Genomic DNA, 13,759 nt, shown 5'->3' with positions numbered 1-13,759 from the left:
GTGATGGCCATATCAACTGATTTCGATAGCCGGGCCATGGCCGGGCATTTAAGCAAGCTTGAGAAAACATTTTTCCCAAATAAATCTCATAAAAATGTCAAATATGCTTGAAATTTTATTATTTGTAATGATGCCTAGGCCATTACTGTACACGTATAGTGCCTAGAATATACTATAGTACACGGATCACCCCGTCATATTCGCTTACGACTGATGAATAATGTACTACCAAATTTTACTTTTTATATGTTTCGGTTTCGGTTTCAACAGCCGAGCGATGGCTGTGACGTCATAGCGCAGTCTAGGTCACACTATATATCTAGCACTATAATCATTGCTGTGTCTTTTGAATTCACTACACTGATAAAGCCAGCCTGCCTCAAGGACAGGAATCATTACAAGGGAAGAATGAGCTATATCATCGCTGTTTTTTCATGCCGCACATCGACTTAATTGTGACGTCACAGTCATCTCTCGGATAACGAAACCGAAACTGGTGAGAAAAGAAAATTCAGGTATAAATTTTTTAGCGGTCGTAAGCGAGAACTGCGTGAGGATTGATATATAGTAACGACTTTCACACCATTACCAAGAAGACAAATGCCACCAAAATTTGATGTCTATGGTCCTTTAATTAGTCTGGTTAATCTATCAGAGTTGGGAGTTGAGTTCAAAGGATCCGCCAGTGAGATTTTAAGGCGAAAGCATTTAATGCATGGATGAAGGAAATAACTTAGGAGAGGCCCTTGCTATTCCCAATGCATTGGAGAAAGTGTGGCGGAAGTAACGTCAAAAATTAGGTATAAAAAAGAAGAACCGAACAAGGGTAAATAGGGTACGCCTCAGGTCGCAGATGAGCCAACGTTTCGACAAGTGGACTTGTCTTCGTCTGGAAGCCCAGACGAAGACAAGTCCACTTGTCGAAACGTTGGCTCATCTAAAAAAGAAGAACCGAACAAGGGTAAATAGGGTACGCCTCAGGTCGCAGATGAGCCAACGTTTCGACAAGTGGACTTGTCTTCGTCTGGATGCCCAGACGAAGACAAGTCCACTTGTCGAAACGTTGGCTCATCTGCGACCTGAGGCGTACCCTATTTACCCTTGTTCGGTTCTTATTTTTTATACCGTGCAAACAATCTTCTTCCTTTCGCTCTACCTGAATCCTCAACAACGGAAGATGACGGAACAAGGTAAGCAGCCTCCTCTTCTTTCACTGGCACACGTAGCGCTTATCGGTGACAGTCAGTACAAGTACATTCACACTCACTTCCCTTCTGGAGAACACGCACCTTACATTAGTTTTCAAAGCGGCGCCAAGACTGATGACATAAGGAAACTCATAGCCGCAGCACCACGGTACATCACCCATTTCATCATTCACTGCGGTACTAACGACTTGAAACACAGCACCGGAGAACAGACGATTCAGGCCATGCAAACGCTCATACACGATGTTCATGTCAACAGACCAGACGCTAGACTCACCCTGACGACCATCCTACCTAGGCTCACAAACAAGCACCAAATGTACATGTACCAGTCACGCACCCTAGCAGCACACGCAGAGAACGCATCTAAAGTTAACCACTTCTTGCTTGACATGGAACTCAGTCATGAACACGCAGATGTCATCCACTACGCAGAAATCCACCATGAACCTGAGGCACACCTCTCTTTTCTTCTTTTTTATACCGTGCAAACCATCTTCTTCCTTTCGTTCTACCTGAATCGTCAAAAATTAGGGTTAGCCAAGTCAGGTTATTAGCAACGGCGACGCTGTTGCTATGAAAACTCGGGCCACTAGCAACAGCATTGCTAAGGGCCCTAGATACGTGAGCGCCGCGAAGAAAGGGTAAAGGAGGAGGAGAGACGTTGCAGCGTGCGGTCGCGGCGCGGCCTTGCCGGCTTAAATGACGTCATGGCCTCTCCTAAGTTCTTTCCTTCCTCCATGATTTAATGGCTCATACTGTCGTCGACAGAGGCTGTCCGCGCAAGCTGCACACCTGACTGGTCCACAGAAAAGTGACGTCACCAGCCGGCAAATTCAAAGTGACCAGCCAGAAGTGTTATGCCCAATCACCATTGAATCGATGCTTAAAAATAAATGAAAAAACCTTGTCTTCCACCGGGGAATCGAACCTCTTCCCTTGGATCCCCAGCCCAGCGCTTTACCACTGCGCCAGAGTTTTTTGTTGTTGTTTTTTTGTCAGAAACGGAACGCATTTATTTACAAAATAAATACAGTGCAGGTGGTGAATACACCGAGTGTCATCCGAAGGATCTAACATTCGTGTTTGTACTTATAGACCTGTGTAGGTAAATCCGACAGAACAAGACAATAATTCTTGATTGCGCATATAGGTACGCCAGTTAAAATACCCTCAAGAGTAGACACTATGGATCTAGGAAAAGGGGGAGGAAATATTGAGAAAAGATCGATGTTTGGGGGCGTAATGGTGGAAGTGCTGGGGGGATCGTAGCGAGGAAGAGGGTTCTATCCTGCAATGTGCAGGGAAATATTGGCCAAAAAGGTGGAGAAAATATAATACAGGGAGGCTAAAGGGAAGATTGTGATTGGAAACGAGGGACCCCGAGATAAGACGCGGTTCAACAAAAGTACAATCTTTCAGGGACAGGTCTGAAAAGGCGAGATAAAAAGAGCAAAGGCGAAATCGGTAGAAATGTAGTGCAGGACTCAAAAAGTGCAGGGAGATCCGTTGGTGAGGATGAACGAAGGGAAAGGTATGAATGGACTAACCTTAGTGTGTGAAATTACGAGAAATAAAAATAATGTTGCTCATACCGCGCCGCTTTAAAGCACGACAGGTTACTATGAGTGGACTGTTGTCAAGGCAGGGCGGGCTCCTCTGTCATTAGATCTTGAGGCGATGAGCTTGACGCGTCCTGAACTCGATTGTTGCCTTTCAGCCGCGATCCATGCAATTTTTTAGAGCGCAGCTCTTTGGCGCCCGTTCCTGGGTTTCGCGGCGGCGTCGGCGTTGTCCCTCGTAACCAGCTCCGCTTTCACTCCCACCTTCCTTCCTTCCCTCACGGCGCGGTTGCTGTGTCCACAGAAAACGAGTGAGACAGATACTGCACCTTTCCATTCATGTGAACCAATTATGAAAGGCACGCTTCACAGCTCAAGTGGACTTTCACTCTCACCTTCCTTCCTCCCCTTCCGGCGTGATTCAGGTGTCCACAGAAACAAGTGTGACAGATACTGCGCCTTTCCATTCATGTGAACCAACTTTGAAAGGCACGCTTCAGAGCTCAAGTGGACTTTCACTCTCACCTTCCTTCCTCCCCTTCCGGCGCGATTCAGGTGTCCACAGAAACAAGTGACCAACACTTCGCCTTTACATTCGTGTGAAACAATTATGAAAGGCACGCTTCACAGCTCAAGTGGAAGACGCGACCACAAATTGTGCACACTGCAAAGATAATTCATGAATAATGCGAGCGCCCACGCCGAACTGCAGGGTAACATGTGCAGTAACCGAGAATTCACACACTCACAGAGAAAAGCATCATATTTTGATGTAGCTTGCTTATATACACCTAGTTCACCACGGTAAAAAAAAAAAAAAAAAAAAAAAACCGCTTTTCAAAATATGCCTCGAATGGCATCGTTCCAGCATTAAGCTCTTTGGCGCCTTTTCCTGGGTTTCGCGTCGTCGTCGCCGTCGCCATTGTCCCTCGTAACCAGTTGTCTGTAATTGTACATATATGTCTTGCTCGAATTAGTTGCCTAAATCTATAGAAAAGCTGAAACAGCTGACGAGCTGCGCTCAAATTTCGCATTAGAAAGTACCGTAATCGTCGTCATTTTTTTAATAACGTTTGCCTCAGGGCATAATGTAACATGTAAAAAAAATTAAAGAGGTATTAGATAAAAGAAAAAAGTTGGCTGTTCTAATAAAGTTCAAAAGAGAGCGATGATAAGGCCGTCAGGTGCCGGATTCTCGTCGATTTCAGTGCCGGGCAAACCCATCAAGTGGTGAATATCTGCCGCATAATTTTATGACTTGCAGACAGGACATCTTGGACGTTGATGTAAATATCGAAATTCAAGCCATGTTCGTGTTACAGCAGGTGTGAGGGCAACCCCGACCCGGATCCTCCGTAGCGCAACCTGCTCTGCGCGGGACCGCCGGGGAAGGTTACCCCACACGGGGGGACAAGAGCATGTGTACGTGCGGCGCCGGAGGTGCTCCTTTCTTGTAAGAAGCAGAGTGGCATATCGTCCATAGTGAGGAAGCGTGTCATTGATGGTAGAGTCGCTTGGCGGGTTGCAGAATCTGCAGAGGCGTGCGAACTGAGTAGGTCACGTGGGACCCACTCAATTCGAACGATTTGCAGGATGCGAGCCGCCAGAAGATGTATATTCTGGCATATTTCTGGGCTGCGGCTGACGCGTCGGAGCAGACGTATTGCTAGTAGGACGTCGGTGCGGATGACAATTATGTTCCCACTTTTTTGGGGGGAACAAAATTAGAAAATTTTGTAGGTTTCCCACGAACGATCTATGCAGTTCATCTTTGAGCACCGAGTCCGAGTTCGGATCCTCAATCACGCTCACTGCCCATTCAAATTTGTTGACGAAGTGCCGCCATGCCGTGAACAAACTGCAACTGCGCTGCGAGCGCCGTGGATGCTGCGTACCCTGCCTTTGCACGGGTATCCGCGGGTGCCCACGGGCGGCGCCGACAGCTGCTGGCTATGCTCAACAGACAGGGTCACATCGACGCTTCCTGCTCAATGTATACACACGCGCTTTGTGATGTCAGTAGTCGTAAATTGAGGTCACTACTGCCAGAACTACGTCACTCGACATGCAACTGCCACGCTCGTAATCACCGAAATTCTAGACCCGAACTTCGCCTACTCGCGTTAGGCCTACTCGTCGCGGAACGGGCCAGCAGTTCGGCGCCGACTAACATTTCTGGCCAAGGTCATTGCTGATGAGAAGGGGGAATATATAAAGTGTATCTGCTTATTTTTTGTTTTTGGTTGTAACCACGGTTCAGCTACAGACATCTTGCCTGCATCTTGTTGCATCTTGCCTGTACTCACCTACGGGGCTGAAACGTGGAGGCTAACCAAGAGAGTTCTACTTAAGTTGAGGGCAACGCAGTGGGCTATGGAACGAAAAATGGTAGGGGTAACATTAAGAGATCGAAAGCGTGCAGAGTGGGTCAGAGAAATAACTCAAGTTACCGACATTCTAGTGGAAATTAAGAAGAAGAAATGGGCATGGGCAGGACATGTAGTGCGAAGAGAGGATAACAGATGGTCGCTGAGGGTAACAAACTGGATTCAAGGGAAGGAAAGCGTAGCAGGGGGCGGCAGAAAGTTAGGTGGGCGGATGAGAATAAGAAGTTCGCAGGAGTAAAGTGGATGCTGCTAGCACAGAACCGGGTTAAGTGGAGAAATATGGGAAAGGCCTTCGCCCTGCAGTGGGTATAATCAGGCTGATGATGATGATGATGAGCTACAGACAAGCGGAGCTGTTCAGGCCGTTCACTCATCGGGTGTCAAGTTCTCGCTTGGCCTCCGATCCGACCAAAACATGCATTGGGCGACCATCGGCTGACTAGTTGCGTCGGCGTCGCGTGGCCGAAAAATCTCACAATACGGTGATAGACGATCGTTGATCGTGCTGGCGTCGTCGCCTGTGTAATGCAGCAGATCATTGCTTCGATAAGCTAAGGAACCTAGCTGTGCAGCAGTGATGTACCGTGCATTGTGTTGAAGAAAACATGCCTTACTCTATATCGCTTTGTGCGGTAACTACTTCATCAAGCACTTCTGCATGAAGGACGACCACGTACACTATGTCAATCGTCCACAAAAGAAAGAGAGACGCATCTTTTGATATACTGCAGCCTGCACTGCAGACGACGCTCCGTCGCAGATACTCTTGTAACGTTACACGAGCATTTCAAAGTGGCAGTCGCTCTGGGTGGGAGGAGCTTCTCAATTCCAAGTTCTATTGCGTTCCCCCCATTTTTTTTTGTAATATGAGCCGCGCGCTAGGCATTAAAACTTTGCGAGTAGACTTACAGGCCTTTGTATTATTTACAAAGTATAAAATGGCAATACATCGAACGACCCTGTCATCGCCCCGAAAGCTTGCATGCCCTTATGTCGGTCGCTGGTTGCCATCAACGATAACTGCTCGCGGTTTAATAATTAATGAACAACAGCTGGGTTACATGACAAATTAAAGGGCTACATAACGATACTCGGAGCAGCGTTCTTCCGACTCGTCTTGTCGGAGTCTCGTGCGTCTCTCCCTCAAGACACTTGATCCCCGGGATCGCTGGGCACGGACAGGTCTGTCTCGTGATCTTTATTTTTTCTTCTTCCCCTCACCTCGCGTAATGCCCACTATAGCTGGTGCTAGCGTCCGGAGCTGGTATAGTTGCATTATAGTTGCACGGCCGCTCGATGGAAGCACACCATCGAGCGGCCGTGATAGCTGCATGCGCTGTCGTGACGCTGGGGCTAAGTCGACCCGGCCTTCACTTGGTAGCGTGCAGAGACTCCGGGTTCATGAAGGATTGAATCTTCGAAGTTGGTAAAATATATACAAGCAGGTTTAATGGCACTTTGAGAAATCTTATTTACATGAATATTTACAAGAAAAAGAAGGGTACATCAGCAAAATGGCAAGCGTTAAGAGTTCATAGCGAGAAGCGACTGGATGAGCCGTTTACCCAGGGCTCAGAGCCCTTTTTTCGGGCTCTGCACTGTCCTTAAAACCCCCTATGTCTAGCCCCCCCTCTGAAGATGCTGACCAATCAGTTCCAGGGCACGCCCCTCAGATATCGGCATCCAATCGAACACATCACTGCACTGATGGTCTGAGGCACTGACTGGTCCGGCGTTAATTCGTTGGGCGTGATCACTTGTTGGCGGGAAAAGCTTGGGAACGGCGAGGAGAGGAGGTACATTTCTATTCTTCAGCAAAGAATCCATAGGCTGGTTCTGACAAGTGGGTTTCCTTCTCAGAAACCCAAGCGCACGTGCGCGCCACATAATGATCCCAGCATTGTCCCTTTCCGACAATTGCAAATCTTTCCTGCATTCCTGGGAAATCACTTAATGGCCGTATGCGTCATGCTCCTTTCTTGTCCTGCACGTCAGCGGACATGTCCCTCTGTCGTCTCCTTTGGATAGTAGGCATTCATCACTGGACGATAGCGCTTCTCGACTGGAAGGGTGAACAAAAGAAAGAAAGCACTTCCGGCTATATCCCGCAGGGGGACGTTTCTTTGTGTTTTTCCAGACGTTCTCTTGACAGGGTCAATATGGCATTTGCAGGGTTTTCACAAGGCAAAACAGGCTTACACAAAGGATTTATGGAAACAGGCTCACTTAGAGCCTTTGTACCAACAGCACATATCCACAGCACTTATCCATGCCCACAGGCGAACAATAGAGCGCGCAAATGCGGATGCACGGTCGTAACAGCGCCGACACGATCGGGCAACAGGGCTCACTGAGGTGGTTACCTTGGACGCGTTGGGTGATGCGGCATCGTGTGGTAACGCGTCGGGCTCTGTTGTGCGTGGAGGTTCGTGCATGGATGAATCTTCTAATTGAGATGACGGTGGCACCGTGCTCAGCTCTAGCCACGATGTAAGAGTAGATTAGGTGAGAGAACGGCCGCGTCCAGCCCTCTGCCGAAGCATGGCCTCCGAGATCCCCTCCGCGCGCACGCGCGCGAGGGTGATCTCGGAGGCCATGGCCGAAAAATTCTACTTCTTCCCTTTTTTTCAAGCCCCGCCGGGGTGGTGCAGTGGTAAGACGCCCGACTACTGTGCCGGAGTTCCCGGGTTCGAACCCGACCGCGGCGGCTGCGTTTCGATGGAGGCGAAACGAAGAGGCGTCGTGTGCTGTGCGATGTCAGCGCACGTTAAAGATCCCCAGGTGGTCGAAATTACTCCGTAGCCCTCCACTACGGCTCCTCTTTCTCTCTTTCCACTTTCATTCCCACCCTCCTCCCTTCCCTTATGGCGCGGTTCGGGTGTCCACAGAGCAAGTGTGACAGTTACTGCGCCTTTCCCTTCCTGTGAACCAATTTAACTTTAACTTTAACTTTTTTCATTTTCTTTGAATTATTGCAGTTGAGTAATTGATCAATTTCGCACCCTAAATTTTCATAATTAACATAAAGCATTGGCTTTACATTCTGAGCATTTTGACACCTTTCAACCCTATCTTTTTTTTCTTTTTTTTCTGAATTCATTAATTAATTACAATTCATTAACTCGTCACCGCCTATCATACATCGATCAATCATCAATCACTAGAACCACAAATTGCCATGATACGATTTTTTACGCGGCCCCCGATTATTTCCAGCACATGGTTTAGACTACAACTACTACTACCATTTCTACTATGCCGACGACTTTTCTACCGAATGAGCTGTATAAAATGCATCACTTAATATTTACCGCAGTGCTCAAATATTTCACGAAGATAATAGCGAAGAAAAAATCAGACCGCCACAATGTACGAGTGCCAACGCCTCCTTCATGCTGAGCGCCTGGCTATCATCATCATCATCATCATTAGCCTGACTATACCCACTGCAGGGCAAAGGCCTCTCCCATATTTCTCCACTTAACCCGGTTCTCTGCTAGCTGCCTTCACTTGACCCCTGCGAACTACTTAACCTCATCCACCCACCTAACTTTCTGCCGCCCCCTGTTACGCTTTCCTTCCCTTGGAATGCAGTTTGTTACCCTAAGCGACCATCTGTTATCCGCTCTTCGCACTACATGTCCTGCCCATGCCCATTTCTTCTTCTTAATTTCCACTAGAATGTCGGTAACTTGAGTTATTTCTCTGACCCACTCTGCAAGCTTCCTATCTCTTAATGTTACCCCTACCATTTTTCGTTCCATAGTCCTCTGGGTTGTCCTCAACTTAAGTAGAACTCTCTTGGTTAGCCTCCACGTTTCAGCCCCATAGGTGAGTACAGGTAAGATGCAACTGTTGTATACTTTCCTCTTGAGCGATAACGGTAAGCTGCTAGTCATAATCTGCGAGTGCTTATTCTTCTTGTTATTTCCTCTTTATGGTCCGGATCTGCGGTTACTACCTGTCCTAAGTAGACATATTCACCTACTACTTCCAGTACTTCGCTACCTAATGTAAACTGCTTGTAATTTCACAAGCATTCACAATTAACTAATTGACTATTGTACCTACAATAATTTTATTGCTATTATACTCGACATAAGCTTTCAATTTATAGAGCAGTAAGTATTGTAGCTACTGCTATATAAATTGAAAGCTTATGTCGAGTATAATATATAGCAGTAAGTATTGTAGTTCTCCTTCATGGATCACTGCCTTGTCGTGGCTTGCGAAACTCGATGAAGTTGTGAGCTCAGCTGTGTAGGGCCACCCAAGAGAGACAGGTCACGGCAGACAGTTCTGACAAAATGGGATTCACTGGAGAAGGTGATGGCAACCCACTCCAGTATTTCCTGCCAAGAAAACCCTCTGGCCAATCACAATAGCATTAATGATAGGGCGCCGGAAGATGAGCCCCCCAGGTTGGAAGGCATCCCACATGTTACTGGGGATGAACAAAGGGCGATTCCTAGTGGCTCCAGGACAAATGAAGCGGCTGGGCTAAAGCCAAAAGGACGCTCAGTTGTGGATGTGTCGGGAAGCGACCGCAAAGTCCGATGTTGCAAGGAGGTATATCACATAACAACAAGGAATGTAAGATCTATGACGCAAGGTAAGCTGGATGTCGTCAAGCGAGAAAAGGAAAGATTGAACATTGATGTCTTGGGTATCAGCGAGCTCAAGTGGACCGGAATGGGAGAATTTAATTCCGGCGACCATTATGTCTTTTATTGTGGGCACGAATCCAGGAAAAGGAATCGGGTAGCTCTCATAGTAAACAGAAGAATGGGCAAAGCAGTGCTAGGGTACAACCCCAAAAACCACCGAATGATTTCACATCGGATCTAAGGTCACCCTTTCAACATAACAGTCACCCAAGCCTATGCACCAACCACACTGCTGAAGAAGTTGACGTTGAGAGATTTTATGCTGACCTGCAATGCCGTTTAGACCGCACTTCATCATCAGACGCCCTTTTTCTCAGACTGGAATGCTAAGGTGGGGAGTGAAGGAATATCCGGAATTACAGGCAAGTTTGGTCTTGGTGAGCCAAACGAAGCTGGGCAGAGGCTAATAAAGGTTTGTTAGGAAAACAACCTGCCTATTGCGAATACCCATTGTCAACAGCACAAGAGGCGCCTGTACACATGGACTTCCCCGGACGGTATGTCCAGGAATGAGATTGATTATATATATTCTTTGCCGGCAGAGATGGATCATGGAAAAAGCAAGAGCGTTCCAGAAACCCATCTACTTCTGCTTTATTGATTATGCGAAAGCGTTTGACTGCGTAGATCACAGCAGATTGTGGCAAGCTTTCCAAGAAATGGGAGTTCCAATTCACCTCATCTGTCTCCTCAGGAACCTGTATGAAGGGCAAGAGGCCACATTCAGAACTGGGCATGGTCTTACTGATTGGTTTCCGATTGAGAAAGGAGTGAGACAAGGCTGCCTACTGCCGCCCTGCCTATTTAACCTATATATGCTGAGTGCATCATGAGGAAGGCCGGTCTGGACGAGTCTTCAGCTGGAGTGAAGATTGCTGGAAAACGTATCAAAAACCTTAGATATGCGGATGATACCACTTCAATGGCAGAAAGTGAAGTGGAACTCAAGAGACTTATGATGCGCGTACAAGAGAGTGAGAAGTTTGGGCTTAAACTGAACATTGAAAATACAAAGATCATGGCGTCTTGCCCTATCAAGTCCTGGAGCATCAAGGGACAAGACGTGGAAGCTGTGACAGATTTTCTCTTCTTGGGCTCCAAGATTACTCTGGAAGGAGACTGCAACCATGAATTTAGGAGACACCTGCTTCTGGGAAAGAGAGCCATGGCTAGCCTTGACCGCCTAGCAAAGAGCAGACATCAGACTGCCAACCAATATCCGTATAACTCGGGCTATGGTCTTTCCAGTTGTGATGTAGGATGCAAGAGTTGGACTGTGAAGAAGGCTGACCGCCGAAGAAGTGACGCGTTTGAATTGTGGTGCTGGCGGAAACTATTGAGAGTTCCTTGGACTGCCAGAAGATCAAATCAGTCGATATCGTCGACCATAAACCCTGACTGCTCATTGGAGGGTAACATTCTAAAGTTAAAGCTCAGCTACTTTGGTCATCTGATGAGAAGAGACGAGTCGCTGGAGAAAGATTTGATGTTGGGAAAGGTTGAGGGTCAACGGAGAAGGGATAGGCAGCGAACGCGGTGGTTAGATGGCATCCTCGAGGCGCTGCTGATGAAGTAATGTGATGTTAGGAAGATATATAGTGAGAGACCAGAAAGCGTGGCGTGATATGGTTCATAGGGTCACGAAGAGTCGGACACGACTGAACGACTGAACTGAACATAAGTATTGAAGTTAGAATAAAACACAACTACAGAGTGGCCGTGGACACTTTATCTATACATTAGGTACACAATGCTCATCAACCAAGTAATGATACACATTGAAAAAATGCGTCTGCTATCGATATTTTTTACTAAGCAGTGTCATTTTGGTTTAGTTACCAAGCTGTTATCCCCACAAACATCCACGTAACGCTCATTATCAGTTAATTCGGCTAATTTCTCCTCTTAGCTCACCCTGTTTCTACATATACAAAGCCTGCCACTCATAAGCTGGGGACCCAAATAGCCGCCCACCAAGCTTGACGGCCGTTTCTGGCCAAAATCGGCAACCCTGGCAGGAGATGTCACCACCCTAAGCCGCGAAACATTTGCTCATTTCTGACTGGAAATTTGCGTTTTTTTTCCTTTGCCACTTCATATATTGAGCAATGTTCGATCGTGCCTCTTCTGCTAGGACCATACATTGTGTGCGTTATTTGAAATAAAAAGATTTAAAAAAACACGCTGAAAAGCTCGAGAGAATCCCGCCAACGCTCACTCTCCTCGAGCGCTTCTCCCCTCGATACCGGCTGTGGCACCGCGAAAGAGGAGCGGCGGCGGCGGCGTAGGAGTAGGAGGAGGAGGGAAGCGATGGCACTACTTTTAGTTCAAATAAATGAGCCATGAACGTATAGTGAAGTGGTAGAAGTAATTCAGACGGAGCCTTGGTGCTAGAAAAGGAACAGTGGGAGGCAAAAAAAAAAAGAAAGAAAAAAGAAAACCCTAAATATTGGTGGAATGTAAATGTTAAAGAGGCAATAACAAGCTTCCAAGCAGCTTTGAAGGCCATCAAAAAATAAAAAAATAACCCTTGCTTGAACTTCAACAAGAATGGGTTTAATAGAAGACCGACGGCGACCCGCCGGGGTGGCGCAGTGGTTACGGCGCTCGACTACTGCTCCCAATGACGCGGGATCGAATCCCGGCCTCGGCGGCCGCTTTTCGGTGGAGGCGAAAAGCAAGGCGCCCGTGTGCTGTGCGATGCCAGTGCACGTTAAAGAACCCCAGGTGGTCGAAATTTCCGGAGTTTTCCACTACGGCGTCTCTCATAGCCTGAGTCGCTTTGGGACGTTAAACCCCACAAACACACAAACACACATACTGTGCCGGAGTACCCGGGTTCGAACCCGACCTCGGCGGCTGCGTTCAAAGCCACCTAGACTGGACAAGGCCTGCGCGCTCCTCCTCTCCACAGGGGTCTACGTCACACTAGTTGCCCGACCGCGAACGATAGTAGGAGTTCTGTGCAGCGCAGGGGGAGGCAACGCATGCAGGTGCATCGCACCTGGAAGGCAGCACAGGTGGATCTTTCTGCTCTATCTGCCTATGGTTATGTTAGGCAGCGAACGTGTTGGCATTTCTCTTTTCCGACATCTCGGTTTTCGAGCTTCAGGAAGTCAAACTGCTTTACCTTGGCTTTATTGTGCGCGTTGATACCACAATGAACGTGGTGTTGAAGACAAGCACACACTTTTTGCAACCGCCACGACATGGGGCGATAGTGTGCCTGGATTACGACGGGAGCCCATAAGCCATTAGCGTTTGGTTTTCCCAGCAATGAAGCTCACAGAAAAGCTTGGAGCTCCTGCAAGGATTTTACTATAACCGTATACATTCCAAGCTAAGTAAATAAAATTTAACCAATTTCGATAGATTTAGCTTAGGCACGCACCATAAAACCCAACACACAACAAAAACCTTTTGTAAATTTAAAAGTTGTTGTATAGTGGTTACGAGAGGATGATATTATATTTGAATGTCGTCATGCTGGTATTCGCACTCAATTTTCATGATCAAGACTTCATTACCAAGCTATCATATACTAATAAACAAATGGTAAGAACCATGTCGCTCAAGCGCGGTCTCAGTGCCTTCGAAGTTCCCTACTTGGTCATCGTACATTTCTTCTACACCTTCTTTTACAAGACCCCAGCAAGAAAGAGGGCGCGACGGAAAAATGACACCATCAAGGAAATCCTTAATGATTCCTACAGAGGCAAGCGGAGAAGAAAAATGCAAAAATTCACCAAGGTAGTAAATGTTTGCGACACCAAGTTATCGACAGTCACTGGAAACGAAAAGTAAACTCTTCGGGAAGGCAGCTGTCAGCAATTTGAAAAAAAAAAAAAAAATTAAGGAATTGAAATATTTTAAATAAAGGCACAGAGCAATAGTGTTCATTATGGCTTCATGCTACTGTTTTGTAGGGCTTCATG

Source organism: Amblyomma maculatum, chromosome 4 (genome assembly GCF_055883805.1).
Source record: "Amblyomma maculatum isolate TAMU_Amacu chromosome 4, ASM5588380v1, whole genome shotgun sequence".
In the NCBI taxonomy this organism is placed as follows: domain Eukaryota; kingdom Metazoa; phylum Arthropoda; class Arachnida; order Ixodida; family Ixodidae; genus Amblyomma; species Amblyomma maculatum.
The sequence above is the reverse complement of the archived record's forward strand: the minus strand, read 5'-3'. Positions refer to the sequence as shown.